A 15564-nucleotide genomic window follows, 5' to 3' on the forward strand; every position below is an offset into this window, starting at 1 on the left:
CTCGGTGAGACGGCCGCCTCAGGGCGCCTGTCAGATGCTGTGAACACTCGGAGTGATTCATTAGAACCGAAGACGCAGGTTCGTGCGGCTTGAAAGGTCACCCCCGTGCTGGCCAGTAAACACCTCAAGACAAGTTTGTTTCTTTCTAACTAGAATGTTTTTAAGCAGATGCTGTGACTCAGCATTTTTGTTTCAGGGGCCAATCATCCAGTGCTTAATTTGAGCTGGTGGTTTCCGGTGCTCGTAACAAGCACTTAATTCTCAACACCGGCACTTATAACAATTGCCACACGTTGCTTAACCCCTCCCATGCTGGTGACGAACCCCAGCCGTCACGCCCCGCGGTGGGCGGGTGCTGATGACGGCTGGGGTTCGTCACGGCCCCGCCCTGTTCGTTTGTTTACTGCACAGCGGAAAAATCGCGGCCGCAGCGAAGGGGTTAATTTAGAGATGAGCAGAGCAAGTTGTTTATTAATTCAATATGCATTTGCTGCCCCCCAAGCCATTCTTATGGCTTGGGGGCCTTGAACAGTCATAATTGGCACTCTTGTAGGTGTGTGATGGCAGCAGCTGTGTTAGTACTGTCATTGGTAGAGCTGGCAGGGGCAATGGGTGGTGCAAGCTGCAGTGGTGTCCTGAGAAGGGTCCTGTCACTTATTTTTTTAAAGGAATTAAGCACTGCAATCATCTTCCTATGTTCTACGCCAGCGCAGATGAACTCTGCGCGTTTCTTTTTCGCACCTTCAGTGGCCCATACATTAACTCGAAAAACGTCCCAGTTTCTGCATGCTTTGCTAACAGAAGAGCTCAGACAGAAACACGGAGTCGGTTACTACCCAGGGGTGTATCATGAAGACCTTTGCCAGCTCAGTGCACGAAGCGAATTCGTGGTGCACAGCTGCAACACACCATTACGCTGTGTATAGTTCATTTACGTGGGGTCATTGTCGCTTTCTGTCTGTATGAATCCTGTATTTTTTAAGGTTCCGGCATTTGAAAGTGCAAGCTCCTTACCATTTTGGCAAGCTATAGCATCCTCATCTCCGGAGACCCCGATTGGTGTGACATCTGGTCTGAGGCCCGAAAAGGAAACATTTCTATTGGGCGGCTTCTCCGTTTCAGCAGAGGAGCGTCACCCCACTGAAATGCCCCCAGAGAAGAAAATTAAAATGGTGATGAAGTGAATTCATTACCATTTTATTTTTCGTCACCCTGTCCAAAATGGAGTGTCCTGACCGGCAGCAGTAGAGAGAGCAGGGCACTTCCAGTTTAAAGTGCGCATGTCTTTTTGGCCGGCCGTCTTGTGATGGCTAGCCACACATATGCACTTTAAACCTCTGTAACTCAGCTGTCTTGCTTGGTTAGAGAAAGCACAGGCCTCCAGTGCTCTTATGAACGCTGATAGAGGCCGCTCCCTCCAATCCTGACACTGCTCTCATGCTGGTGAGAGCAGCGCCAGGATTGGCTTGTTAGTTTGGAGCCTGCCTGCCGCGAGGTCGCTCGCAGGTAAGTGCTTTCAATGTAATCAGGGCAGCTGACTTCGGAGCACAAGGTTCACAAGGTTCGATCCCCGGCGGCAGCTCAGCTCAGCACCATGTGACTCTGGGCAATAACTCACTTAATTTGCACGGCGGCCCCCAGCGCCTTGAGACCCGTAAGGGTGAGTAGTTTGTGCTTTACAAATACGGATTTACTTTTACATTACTCCTCACCACCCTCTGGACATGCCAGCTGCCACTGACTGTGTTTGGGGGTCTTCTTCGTTTCATCAGAAGCTCCCCTTTGGAACTTTCAAGCACCACCTAGGCGATCCACCGAGCTCTAGAACAAAGATCATTCTAAGCATTGGCCTTCTCTTTAGGGGTGGCAATTTTTTTGTAATGCCCCCATAGTTAGGTGCAGTAGAAAACGTAGTTGCTGGCAAGGCGGGCATTGTTTCCCGACTTGGCCTGATCTGCTGAGGCGTGATGAAGAGCCTCGAGCCTGCAACTACTACAGCAGCCTACTCTATGAAAGCTCCTGACCGGTATCCCCTCGAGCAGGGAATGGCAGATGTTGTTAGCCCAGAGACCTCGGTTTGGACCTGGGTAAGATGTGCCAGGGAAAGGGTAGCTAAATTTAAAAGAACGAGAAACTAAACATAAAGATGGGAGTAGGTCTACACTTTGGGATCAACCGAGGGGCCCAGAAGTACTTAATTAACAGCCCTCATCAACATTGAAACACAGACAATAAGGCACTAATGTGATACATGTACTGATATTTCCATGGACGAATGTTGAAAGGCGTGACTGTCTTGGCAAATTCGGCACGCTTGGTCACCTAGTTTGCGAACTTTATCTTGATGATGTATGCAAAGTTTTAAAGTATTGTAAAATGTGTGACTCCTTACATAGATATGTGGACACACAAGGGCAGCAGCACTTTTCACACCATGCACAATTACGCACAAGGCACATGAGGGTAATGTTAGCATAAGCAACGTACATTGACGTCACACGAAGGCATGGTCCAGTTCAAGCTTACACCTCACTTTAAAAGGAGGGGAGTCTGCTTATCAGTACAAGCTTTTTAGGTCTCGCGACCTATCAATGCGCGCAAGCGCATTGAGCGGAGCGAGAATTCATGTCCTCAAAATCCTCGTCAAACCAAGGGCTTCTTGCTGCGGTTTTCTTTAAGTTCACGTGAATCACGTGACCAAACAAGCACGCGCATCAGCCTCCCTCCCTCCCTCCTAATCAAAGGGCTTCTCCCAGCGTGTGCTGTGCGGCTTCTCCTCCCCTAATTATTCATGGCTGGCCGGTGGCCGGCCGTACTTTCAGTTTGCCGGCCGCTCTTGTTGGTTTAAAGCTTCAGCGCGAGGCGCACGCATTTGTTCACATTTGCTTCAAAGTAAAAACAAACACACATTATGACGTTGTAGGCAGTTCTTGTTTAAAATGATATAAACGAAATGTAATCTTGTTGTGTTTGTTTTCGTGCTCTTTCCGACATGCCGAAGAGCGAAGCTTCTTTAAAACATCACATGTAGTTCATTGAAAGTGTTTCATTACTTCTGGAATCAGTGCACGCATGTGCATGCCCCACAACCACGCACGTCTGTACATTTACATCAGGGTGATAGGAAGAGGATAGCGAAATGGAGACAAATGCTGTTCACCTTTCAAAACGAAAACAACGCGATAATAAAATACTGACCACACACGCAGGAGACCCAGCATGTGTGCCACTATATTAACTAACGCTGCATGTTTTACTGACAGCATCTGTTAGCTACAGCTGGTGTTAAGGAGTTCGTCCGCTTGCAGCTGTGTGCATAGCTGCGCTGCCCAGCCAATCTTCAGCAAGCTGCCGGCATTCCGAGTCCAGGTCCTAAACCCATTGTATGGACGGACTCAGATACTCCTGCACCCCCCTATTCCCAGCCGATAGCCTTATCCTGGCCTCTGCAGAGGTGCCAGACACGGTGAGTGGCTTGCTTTGTGTAGGATGGAGATTTCAATCTCCTAATAAATAATACGCACCCCTGGCAGAGCGGTTCCTGTATCAGTTGTTTCCTGTAACATCCCAGTTGTCACGTTGGTGAGAAATTGCACGAATAATAGGGTTACCTACAAGTGGTAAATTAATTAAAGGGATGCATACCGCGCCATAAAAACAACTGAAAACACTTAATGAGAAGAGAAGTCCTGCTTTTTAATTGTAATAGCGCTGTATGTTGTTAGGGGGAGAGAGGCTCATGGTTACTTTTTCCATAGTTCTTTTATTTTTAAAATTGTTACAAATCACATCCAAAACTCACCTTCCTTCAGGATAGTACTAGTTTTATGGGGTGGACACACACGGGTGCAGGGAGTTACCAAACCTCTTTAGTCACTTTATCTATCTATCTATCTATCTATCTATCTATCTATCTATCTATCTATCTATCTATCTATCTATCTATCTATCTATCTATCTATCTATCTATCTTTTCTTATCTATCTATCACCCTCACTCTATCTATCTATCGCCCTCACTCTATCTATCTTTCTATCGCCCTCACGCTATCTATCGCCCTCTATCTATTGCCCTCACTCTATCTATTGCCCTCTATCTATCGCCCTCTATCTATCGCCCTCACTCTATCTATCGCCCTCCCTCTATCTATCGCCCTCCCTCTATCTATCGCTCTCCCTCTGTCTATCTATCGCACTCACTCTATCTATCGCATCACCACAGCATCACTCAGGGGCACCACAACATCACTATGCACTACCACAGCATCACTGAACGCCACAGCATCACTCGTCGCCACCACAGCATCAATCTGTGCAACCATTCAACAACAACTAGTTCAAATATGTTCTCTCAATATTTCAAGCTTTATTACAAATGTCACAAAAAGATGTTAATATGTCACTTCTGTTCTTGAATTTTCGTCACAAAACAATACACTGAACATAGTCTTCACAAAAGTTATTTATAAAAGTTTAAGCTATTGCCATTATAAATTACAATAACTTTTATTTAAGTACTAAGCATTAAAAAAAATAAAAGCCATTGATATTTGTAATATCAATACATCTAAGTCACATAAATACAACACATATTGCATTACAAATGCTTTAGGTGTCACATTTGTGAAAGTTAAAACTATTAGCATTGTAAATGACAACGCTATTAATTTCGCTATTTTCAAAACCAACACATAAGTAAATATTTGTCATTTACAATACCAATAGCTCAAACTTTCCTAATGCGAGACCTATTGGCAACGCCAGTGCTTGTTCTGTCTGTCTGTCTGTCTTTATATCTACATATGTTTGTGGGTTTGCAGTTTGTCTTTGTATACAATTTATGTATTCGGGTGTAATTCTCCTTAATGTCTAGCTCGTATGATTGTTAATGCAGAACTGTTTACGTTAGAAGCAATACACGAATCTGTAGTTAAAAAGACATGGATTTATATACATTAAATCATTGCGTTGCATAAACAATGAACAAACATATAAACCAGCCATGAAATTAAACACAAAAGAGGACTTGCAGAGATTTCTTTAAGACTCTATGCATTAGTGACACTGATTATTGAATTCTTAATACCTGTATTGTGATGACCGATTTTGTTGATAATAAACAGAAAAAAAATCTACGCATTACTGTGATGTTGTCATTTATACACGGAAGGCGTCAAGTTGACACCAGGCATGACTTGTGAAATGAAAGTGATTAATGCATCATTTATTATAAAAGGTGTGCCCACGTACACTTGAGATAAGTCAGAGATGATGGGTAATGACAGCTTAACTAAGTGCCTCACAGGCAGCCTGCAAGCACGCTAATGACTCCATTTAGCACTTTTACAGGTTATTTGGGTCAGAAACGGGCACCTTAGCAGTAGCTCACTTAAATGGAGATGTAATATCACAATAAATAGGATAACACTTCCTCTCTCAGCCTAGATCTAATGGCAATAGTGCCCACACCATCAGGCTTACTTCGCCCTGCATGCAAAACTTACATACCAAGAAAACCATGAGACATATTAGTGGGAAAGCAGTGGTGCAGGTTTATTTCGTACAACACAGGTACTGGTAGGTGGGTCATCTTACAGGCGATCCAAAGCGGCAGCCTCTCGCTGACCCGCATGCCCAAGGAGCCATCTTGCACGGCGAGTCGATGCTCAGACGGTGCAGTACATTCACTTTATTTTGTTAGACTCCCGCCCCCCCTGTCAGGGCGGAAGATGAGGCACACCCCCGGTCGGTTCAGGCCCCCCGACCGCCCGAAGGACTAACGGGGCGCCGACGCTGCTGGAACCCCCTCGGCTCCAGGTTCTTGGCTCGGGCACCCTACTGTGCCGGGCAGAGGTATTTAGACTGTATCCTTCTGCCGCAGAGGTACCCCTACTGTCCATCTGCTTCCAGATCGCCCTGTGACTCCGCCTGCAACATAAAACATGATCATTAAAATATCCAACAGTGCCAACCGCTCTGCAGCTGGGTCAGGGTTCAGGGTGGGTTTACAGCGCAGAGCGGCCTCGCGGAAGAGAAGGCCGAGCCACGCTGCTGGCCAGGATATAGCTGCGAAACGCCCTCCCCCGTCCACAATGGGCCCTCCCTATTGGCTGTTGTCCGGGGGGGGCGGCAACGAGGGCGCGCTGCTGGCTGCGCTCGCCAGCTGGGTGGTACTAGGGCGCTGTCCCCCCATACTCCCCTCCGTGTCGTGGTGCCAGCGGCATAGTGCCCACACCATCAGGCTTACTTCGCCCTGCATGCAAAACTTACATACCAAGAAAACCATGAGACATATTAGTGGGAAAGCAGTGGTGCAGGTTTATTTCGTACAACACAGGTACTGGTAGGTGGGTCATCTTACAGGCGATCCAAAGCGGCAGCCTCTCGCTGACCCGCATGCCCAAGGAGCCATCTTGCACGGCGAGTCGATGCTCAGACGGTGCAGTACATTCACTTTATTTTGTTAGACTCCCGCCCCCCCTGTCAGGGCGGAAGATGAGGCACACCCCCGGTCGGTTCAGGCCCCCCGACCGCCCGAAGGACTAACGGGGCGCCGACGCTGCTGGAACCCCCTCGGCTCCAGGTTCTTGGCTCGGGCACCCTACTGTGCCGGGCAGAGGTATTTAGACTGTATCCTTCTGCCGCAGAGGTACCCCTACTGTCCATCTGCTTCCAGATCGCCCTGTAATCCGCCACAGCTCTGAAAGAGGCCCCCGTCGATGGCAGAGCCCCCCCACCTACCCAGCTACCGACACCCTGCAGCCGACAGTGCTTCAAGTAGGTCCAGTAGGAAAACATCCATTCCCCACCCCGACAAATGTACTCCATCACTTTCGAAATACCCCTCAATCTTATCCTGTATCAGCGCATGTCTAATGCAACCCAATCCCCTCTTTTCCAGGAATTTCTGCATTGACCTGTTGACCCTCTTCCGGCCCTGCTCTATCGCCACTCCCGATCGTGCTCCCTTCCAGGCCCTGCGGGGCACAATCTCAGACCAAATAAATTCCGTGGTTCCCACTTCGTTAGTGATTGTCGTTACATCTTTCTGCATGGCCTCCACTAAAGCTTTCCTCCCCACCTTTACCAAGTCATTTCCCCCTAGATGGATAATCAGAATGCTGGGAGGACCGCCCCGTTCTGCCATATATTTCTGCAGTCTGCCCTTCAGCTGGCCCCATCTCATTCCCGGGAAACCCAGCCATAGAATTTGCGTCCTCGCTAGGTTCAGATCCCATCTCTTGAGCCTCGCCCACTGCTCCAACCTTGAAACGTAGGAATGGCCCATCACCCACACGCGACAATCAGCTGTAAGGAAAGACACCATTGGTATTACCTGTTTTTATTAGTTTGACACTGTATTCCAAGTTTCTTTCACATACGATCATACACTGTACTGCGACCCATTGCAACCCATTGGTATTCCCTGCTTTTAATCATGGATTGAGCTGCACACCAAAGTTTATTACACATCTACAGACTGTCCTCCACAGGTTATTCATGCTACATTTAACTGCACTGCAAACATTGATCTCACATCTCTAATTCAAGGTACACTTGACTGCAAACTTTGTTTTCACATCTACAATTAAAACGTGCACTTCAGCCAAGCTTGTCGGTGATACTGACATTACTCTAACTGCTTTACTTCCAAACTGCACTGCAAACATTGGTCTCACATCTATAATTCAACGTATGCTTGACTGCAAACATTGTTTTCACATCTACAATTTAAAAAACGTGCACTTTAGCCAAGATTGTCGGTGATTCTGACACTACTCTATTGCTGTACTTCCAACTCTTCGTGACTGTACTGCGCCGCTACCCTTACACCTGAAAGTGCGGCCAATTGTGGCCACCGGACTCAAAGGCGGACATAACGCCGGTAGCAAGAGGATGACCACCTTCCCACCCTCTTGACCCCTTCCTCACCCAACCCAGCCCTGTAAGCAGCGGTGGCCGCCCCTATCCTAAAGGAGTGGCTTGAAAATTTCTGCTCTGTGTTGGGGGCTGACAACCCTGCTCTAGCCATTACTGAGGACATCACTCGCTCTAACTGAAATTTGGTCAATGGCGTGCCGTCTTCGTGAATTAAAAAGGTGCCTGCTAGCAAAGGTCTTATTTTTAGGTACTCCCTAACCAAGGAGACCGGGCAGTACCTGGGGTCCTCGAATGCATGTAAGGTGATTGACACCCCCTTCCCTGCCTGATCTGTTTTGGACTTTCGGAGCCACAGCACTAAGGGATCCCTGGCGCAGACGTCGATCATTGCTAAAGCCCTCCCTGATATGTCAGTTTTTGATTTAGCCACCAGTTCGCTGGCCCTAAAGGCCCCAAAGAAAGCCAAGCAAAAGGCTGTCGAGAAAAGCTGGGCCTCAAAGCTCGAACTCGTGACGGCCGGTACTGCGTCCAACATGCGTTGGAGGGCTGGGAATTCTATTCCGGACCTTTTGTCGGGAAACTTCACCTCGTCCCTGGCCCACCCCTTCAGTGCTGCCCTGATCTGGAATGAACATGTGGGATCCACTCCGCCATTCAATTGAGTATCATGCTTTACCGCTGCCAAATGGCCGCACACCCAGGAGTGTGATTTGCCGGCCTCCCTTGCCCACACCACAAAAGTCTCTACTTGTTCTACTGTATTGAGTGCCGATGCTCCCAGGGACCGGATCACCTCGCTGAACGTTGTCCGTTGCACCGCATATCTTCTCATTGTCGACGGGGCCAGGGAGCGTTGCCCCATCCTCTTCAAACGTTCCCCCACTGAAGGAGTCGCCATAGGATAGGCGGGAATGGCGTCATCTCCTTCCCTGCCTGCGGCCATGCTTCCCGGAATCGTGACAGCTGAAAGCGAGAGAGAGCATCAGCTGCCACATTCTTGACACCTTGAACATGCCGAGCTCTGAATTCAATGTTGCTTCCCAAACCTGCCCTCACCAACTCCCTCAGCAGACTCAGAACTAGCGGGCAGTTGGCACTCAGGCCATTGATGGCTTGCACCACCGCTAAGTTATCCGACCAGAAAACAACCTTTTTGTTGGCCAGTTCGCCTGGCCACAAATGCATAGCAGCCACAATAGGGAATAGTTCCAGGACAGTTATATTTGTCGTTACTCCCTTTTTGCGCCAAGCATCGGGCCACTTCATGGCACACCATCTCTCTCTGAAAATTACTCCAAAGCCTACGCGACCTGATGCGTCCGAAAATAGACATAGTCCCTGGCTACTCTCCCAAGGCGCCCTCCATATCACTGTACCATTGAATTTCATGAGGAACTCATCCCACATTCTCAGATCAGCTTGCAAACCCGGGCCCAGTCGTACGAAATGATGCCCCTTTCTCACCCCGGCCGTCGCCTTTGCCAGCCTGCGTGAGAATACCTTGCCAGCCGGAATTACCCTTGCTGCAAAGTTCAGTTTACCCAGCAGCTTCTGAACCTCCTTGAGCGTCGTCCTACCCTTGCCCAGCATCCCTTTAATGACTTGCCTCAGGTCATCCACTTTCTCCAATGGGAGTCTGGATTCTCCTTTCAGTGTGTCAAGCTCAATGCCCAGGAACGTCAATACCTGGGCGGGCCCTTCCGTCTTTCCGGGTGCTAATGGGACACCTAAATGTTCCATCATGCCTTCAAAGGCCTGTAAAGCCTCTGCGCATTCCCAGGAACCTTCTTTGCCAAAAAAGAGGAAATCGTCGAGGTAGTGAGTCACCTGGTGGACCCCATGCCTGTACGTGAGGGCCCATTGGAGAAAAGAACTGAATGTCTCGAAGTAGGCGCATGAAACCGCGCAGCCCATGGGCATGCACCGGTCGTAGAAGAATGCCCCTTCCCACTTGAAACCCAGCAAGTGCTGACTGTCTGGGTGGACCGGTAGGAGGCGGAACGCCGACTCGATGTCAGCCTTTGCCAACCAAGCTCCCCTGCCTGTTCTTCTGATCAGATCAATGGCCATATCCAGCGAGCAGTATGAGACCGAACATGACCCTTCCTCCAACCAATGATTCACAGAGTTGCCCTCCGGGTAGGATAGGTGGTGAATCAACCTGTAAGCTCCTTGCTGCTTCTTCGGAACAACTCCTAGTGGGGATATTAGGAAATTGTTCAATGGGGGAGCGGAGAATGGACCTGCCACCCTCCCCAAGTCAACCTCTTTCCTGATCTTGTCGCTGACCACCTGTGGAAGGTCCCTGGCCGATTTTAAGTTCAAAGCGTCCCTGGGTCCCAGCGGGCCCTTGTATGGAATTTTAAAGCCGTCAACCAACCCCTCGACCAACAGTATTCGTTCTTCCACTAGCGGATACATTCTTAGCAATGGTAGGATATTCTGTAGTGCAATGGGGGATGGACCTTTGGTATGCTCTGCCCCCCTGACTGCTTCAGTAATGACCTTATCGCCAAACCCCTTGCTGATTTTCATCTGTCCTAACACCTGTACCTCTATAGAAGGGTGGACCTTGGTGAGCTGTGACCGCACTCTGTGCTGTGGGGGGGAGTTGGGACCTGCTTCTCTGATCTGCGCACTCTTACCTGTGGAAAGTGGGCCTGTAACGTGGTCTAATTGCTCTCTGCTTTGTGAAGGAAAATTGGCTCTCTCGTTGTCATACTTGGTCTGTCTTATGTGCTGTTCCTGTAACCTATTGACGCGCGCTATCTGCTCCTTGGGACGAGGCGGGGGGGGTGTTGTGAACGCTGGTGCAGGCGATTGCTGCGTGTTGTGCACCACATTTGTTGCATTCATGGGCAAACTTACAAGCCCTCCCCCAATTACATACTCCATTATTGAACATTCTACATGTTCCTGAGTTAAAACGTCTTTGTTCGCCTCCGTGCCCCCTCCCCCGCCCGCCCCGAAAGGGCTGTTGAAAGGACCTCCTTGGATACTGCTCCCACCTTTGCTCCTGCTCCCATTTCTTGGGCTCCACTTCGTTTTGTACCTTCTGCAATGCCTCCCTTTTGGAATTCCCAGTCCTACACATATGTTTGAACCATAGGTGTATGTCGGTGTGATCCCAACCCATATCCGGGCAACTTGCCATTGACTTCCTGAATTCTTGGTCATAATAGAACCACCCCGTCCCTCCAGACTCCCTTGCCCCTTGCTGAATAGAGTTAGAATACTCCATCAGGGCCTCGCTCTGAGCTGGGTCCTTCTGTACAATTATAGCTGCCAATATGTTGAATGCCTCTGTCCAATTTTCAATAGTCTTCTCCGGCCAACGTTGGAATCTAACCTTATCCTCCTCTTTCTTACCCATCCTCCTGGTGTCTGCGCCCGCGTTGTCATGCATTAGTAAAGTTAATATGTCGATATATTCCCTCCTCCATATACCTTCTTTAGCAGCCTGAGGTACCTGTCTGGCCAAGGAACCCCCCCCTTTTAATTTCGAGCCGGGTTTCGCCATGCCTACCGGTGAATCTGTGGTTGCCCCTCCCGATGGAAGTGGAGCCGCCCCCCCTGACCCCGCCCCCACACTCGTGACCTTCTTCGTACCAGCTGAGACCCCCTCTCTCGACTGCCCTTGACCCGCAACTGGCAGCATGGGCGGGGTGGCAGACTCATTGATATTCGGAATGCCCGTTTGAGGGACTATGCTAGTGACACTTAGCGGTACACTGGGAGTGGCAATCTGTTGGGGTACTAATGGTACGCTCGGCATGCTGTCGGAGACGATACTTTGAGGAACCATGGAGGCTGCACCCTGTTGCGTGCCGGGCAATGTTCCCCGGGTGTTGGCACTGCTGCCAACCGGGTATGGGAGCCCCGTTGGCGGTGTCTGCGCCCATACTTGGCTCACCGCGTCCATCGCCAATGGTGGGACCGACCCTTGTACTGCAGACATAGCATCTAGGCGTCTCTGAAACATAGTCATCAAATCCAATATATCGTCAATTGTCTTACCCATTTGGGCCAAGCTTGAACTTCCAGCCGCTGTGTCATGTACCACGGTCGGCACCACAGGCAACTCTACAGGTAAGTCCCCCGCCGGGGGAGGAGGTAAAGTCGGCCGACTGTTGCGTGGCGCCACCACAGCGGGTGGTGGTGGTGAAATCGGCCGAGAGTTCCGTGCCGGTACGGCCGGAAATTCCTTCTGGGTGCCCTTCCGTTTGCGATTGGATCGACGTGCTCCCTCTCCCGAAGTGCCCGGAGCCTCGTCCTGGGCCCCAGGTCGGCCATCCTCCTCAAGCCTACGCGCTTCAATGAAACCTTGTGCCCACGCTGGCCCTTTAGACTGCGCAGCCTCTAGAAATTCAGCCCACAACCCATCCTGTGGCAGGGTGGCGCCCCGGGTGCTCATCGTCACGGCTTCTACCCTTCCGGGTTCCTGTTCTACTTCCAATCTAGTTGCTGCCCAACCTTGCCGCCTTCCCGAGCCAATCTGTGGCTCCGCCCTCCTTTTAGTGTGGAGTATTCCTCTCGTCGAGTTCGGAGTGTAGTCTTTGACCTCGACAATTTCACGACGGTGCGGGAGATTTACAGCGCAGAGCGGCCTCGCGGAAGAGAAGGCCGAGCCACGCTGCTGGCCAGGATATAGCTGCGAAACGCCCTCCCCCGTCCACAATGGGCCCTCCCTATTGGCTGTTGTCCGGGGGGGGCGGCAACGAGGGCGCGCTGCTGGCTGCGCTCGCCAGCTGGGTGGTACTAGGGCGCTGTCCCCCCATACTCCCCTCCGTGTCGTGGTGCCAGCGGCAAAGCATTGGCAAAGACAATAGGCCGCACCTTTCTAATGCGATTGCCAAGCTGTTGGATTTGCGAAGGTTTGTCTGTATAGTATTGTTTGAAAAAGTAAAGGAATAAAAGCAATTCAGAATTCTGGCGGAAAGGCAAATGTATCATGAAGGTATCTCAAAACTATACATTGAATTTGATTACGTTTTTCAAACTTTGCAAGTAGCATGGTTTTTATTTCAAATAGCTTTCCCGACGAAAACTCTGAAAAACAATAAAATAAGAAAGTGTGTGAATATAAAGGGAAACACTGGTGTCGGCCTAATGTACTTTACAGAGGATTCAGCCATTTGGTCATCTTCAGAGTTCCTTGAATCCTTGACCTCTCTACTGAAGTCACCAATAACGATGTTTCTTCTGATGCTTCTTTCAAGGAAGTGAGCAGAAGCGCAAAACAAGCACTGGTAAAGCCATCAGATCTTGCCAATGAAGGAACTATTGCTTTTCCAATGTGTTTTAGCCATGTTGTTCACTAGCATGGCTAAAAGTTAGTGGTGTAGAGGAGAGTGGCGTGGAGCGTCGCAGAATGGAATGGCAACGAGTGAAGTCGGCTGTCGTAGAGTGGAGTGGCATGGAGTGTTGTGTATTGAAGTGGCACAGAGTAGTGTCTGTAGAATGGTGTACAGTGGAGTGGTGTAGAGTAGAGTGGACTGCTGTAGAGTACATTGGCATAGAGTGTTGCAGAGTATAGTGGCATAGAGTGCAACGGCATAGAGGGTAGCAGCATACAATTCAGCGGCGTACAATTCAGTGTCATAGAATTCAGTGGCGTAGTGTGTTCCATAGTAGAGTGCAGTGGTGCAGAGTATAGTTGAGTGGTTTAGAGTACAGTGGCATAGAGTGCAGTGGTGCAGAGTAGAGTCCAGTGGCATAGAATCCCGCAGCATGTAATACAGTGTCTTAGAATGCAGTGGCATAGATTAGAATGTTGCATAGTATAGTGCAGTGGTTCTGAGTAGAGTTGAGTGGTGTAAAGTACAGTGGCATAGAGTGCAGTGGTACAGAGTAGAGTCCAGTGGCATAGAGTTCAGTGGCGAAGAGTATAGTGCTGTAGAGTGCAGTGGCATAGAATGCAGTGGGGTAGAGAGAAGTGCTGCAGAGTACAGTGGGGTAGAATGCAGTGGCACAGAGTAGTGTAAGGTAGAGTAGACTGGTGTAGAATGCATTGGTGTAGAGTGTTGCAGAGTATAGTGGTGTAGGGTGCAGCATCATAGAATACAGCGGCATACAATGCAGCATCATAGAATGCAGTTGTGTATCCTAGAGTGGTGCATAGTAGAGTGCAGTGACATAGAATTTAGGGTTGCAGAGTAGAGTGACGTAGAGTGCAGTGGTGGAGAGTGGTGCAGAGTGCAGTGCTGCAGAGTGCAATGGCATAGAATGCAGTGATGCAGAGTAGAGTGGCTTAGAATGCATTAGCATAGAGTGCATTAGTGCAGAGTAGAGTGGCGTAGAGTTCAGTGGTGGACAGTGTGCAATGTTGCAAAGTAGAGTGTCGTAAAGTGCAGTGGTGTAGAGTAGATTGCTTCAGAGTAGAGTGAAGTGGCATAGAGTGGAGTGGTGCGGAGTAGAGTGCATGGGTGCATAGTAGAGTGCAGTATTGCAGAGTTGCATAGAGTGGAATTGTGCAGTGTACAGTGGTGTAGAGTACAGTGGCGAAGAGAGTAGTGGTGTAGAGTAGAATTGCTTGGAGTGCATTGTTGTAGAGTGGTGCAGAGTACAATAGAGAGGTGTAGAGTACAGTGGCACAGAGTGGACTAGAGCGCAGTGGTGTGGAGTGATGTAAAGTGGAGTGGTGCAGAGAGTAGAGTGCAGTGGTGTGGAGTGGTGCAGAGTAGAGTGGAATGTCGTAGAGTATGCATGGTATGGTAGCTTACTTCCATTAAAGACAACACATGAACAATTGAAATGACCTTTATATTTGCACTCACATACGGGTTTACTAATAAAACTATACAGCGCACAAGCGATAATGTGTGTAAATGGCATCACCTAGTTAACTGATTTCTTTTGATCATATGAAAGTGTTTGTTTCCACCACACCTCAGAATTACCAAAAATGGGGTTCCTTTGTACTTTTCCAATTCTGATATATTCTGAAATACTTGCACAGTTCATTTAAATGTTGTTGTGTGCTAAAAAAACACTCTTTCCTACCCCGAGTATCCAGCAAGATCTTCACATACAACCTCCCACTGATGTCAGGGAAAGAAAAGTAACCACCACCCTCGGAAGACAGAGCCTGACATTTGACCTCTGTCTTTGAATGCACAGCAAATGTGACAAAATAAGAATAACATTTACAGGCCTGATTACAGAAAGGAGCACTTGTGGAAGAATCTATGGAGAGGTAGTGTGAAAAGGGATTTCTTCTTGGGAGGGACGAACTCAAGCTGGACAGCCTAAAAAACATAAAGCCAGCAAATAGAAAGCCAGAAAATGTGAGTTCCGAACCACAAATCCAATAGTAAGCAACAGGCGGAATAGACTCCCTGTGAAGCTTTCCGAATGTCCCCAAGATGTATTTAGCAAACCAGACAGCTGCGCGGCCTGGTAGCCTTCGACCTAAAAAAATGGCACAGAGTCCACCAGGTCTTAATATACGGATGAGCAAATTGCCACCATAAGCTGCCTTCCATTAGCTGCAAAGACTCCATGTCACAGCATGGCATATTGTTTCTTGCTAAAGACTACGTAATACAGCAGGGCATCTTGTTTCTTGCAAAAAACTCCATCTTATAGTAAGGCTTCTTATTTCTTTCTTAAGAATCTGTTTTACAGCAGGACATTTTGTTTCTTTCTTAAGATTCTGTTTTATAGCAGGGCATCTCAGTTCTTA

The sequence above is a fragment of the Lissotriton helveticus genome, chromosome 12 (genome assembly GCF_964261635.1).
Source record: "Lissotriton helveticus chromosome 12, aLisHel1.1, whole genome shotgun sequence".
In the NCBI taxonomy this organism is placed as follows: Eukaryota; Metazoa; Chordata; class Amphibia; order Caudata; family Salamandridae; genus Lissotriton; species Lissotriton helveticus.